This window comes from Ailuropoda melanoleuca, chromosome 2, assembly GCF_002007445.2.
Source record: "Ailuropoda melanoleuca isolate Jingjing chromosome 2, ASM200744v2, whole genome shotgun sequence".
In the NCBI taxonomy this organism is placed as follows: domain Eukaryota; kingdom Metazoa; phylum Chordata; class Mammalia; order Carnivora; family Ursidae; genus Ailuropoda; species Ailuropoda melanoleuca.
In genome coordinates, this window is record NC_048219.1 from 197576516 (window position 1) to 197577497 (window position 982).

The window sequence follows — 982 nt, forward strand, 5'->3', positions numbered from 1 at the left end:
TGGATAAAAGAATGAGCCGTCCAATACAGACCTGGCACGAGTTCTTAAAGTGAAGAATGGAGAAAATGCAAAGGAGGTAACAGTCAAATAGATAATGAGACTATTCCAGAATCCCAGAGACATGTAAGATTCCTTCAATTTAAGAAGCATGCTAAATCCAAAACAGGATAAGCAAGTGGGAATCCACAGCAGGACACGCTGTGACAAAATCGCACGTCCATCAAACCTGACCAAGATCACAAAAGCCCCGGGTCAGAAAAGACAGATCACCCCAGAAGAAACCACCCCTGGACTGAGAGCTAACTTTCTGACAGTGACACACATTACCAGAAGACAATAAAACATCTTCAAAGCGCTGAGTGTGGCATGTGTCACCCACAGTTCCATGCCCAGCTAAACTATCGTTCAAGGAAGAGAGAGGAAAGAGACATTTCTCTGATAGACAAAAAGTGAGAGTGCTTAGCCCGCAGAAACCATTCCTGACTTCACAACTAACTCCTGTCCAAACTGAAGAGCGAGAGCCTGGGAGCAGCTGTGAGGTGCACCACTGGGGGAGCACGGAATGCGCGGTGAACACAGAGCTCCGCGTGGCTGCGGAGGCTACTGCCATTACATGTGATGCTGTTTCCTCAGACTTGCTTCAGGCGTGTGTGCACCCATGTGTGCATGTGCCTGTCTGTGCTTAGATCACTGTCTGAAACACCACCTCGGCTTCCTCTTAAGAACAACGAAAATCCTAAAAACAAACGAGGTTCTCCCTTCACTTGGACACCTCGGAAATTCATGGGCAAGTTGGTAGTTCGTGTGTGAAGAATCATGCAGGACTAAGGACATGATCTTTCTGGGCTCTGCTTCTTGATAAACCATCACTTCTCCTTTGCTCTGACACAGCCCTCATTGATGAAATCAGACTTAAATACAGCTGTCTTTTAAACTGCACCACAGAAGTGCCAAAGCACTCACACACCAACCAACCGTCTGG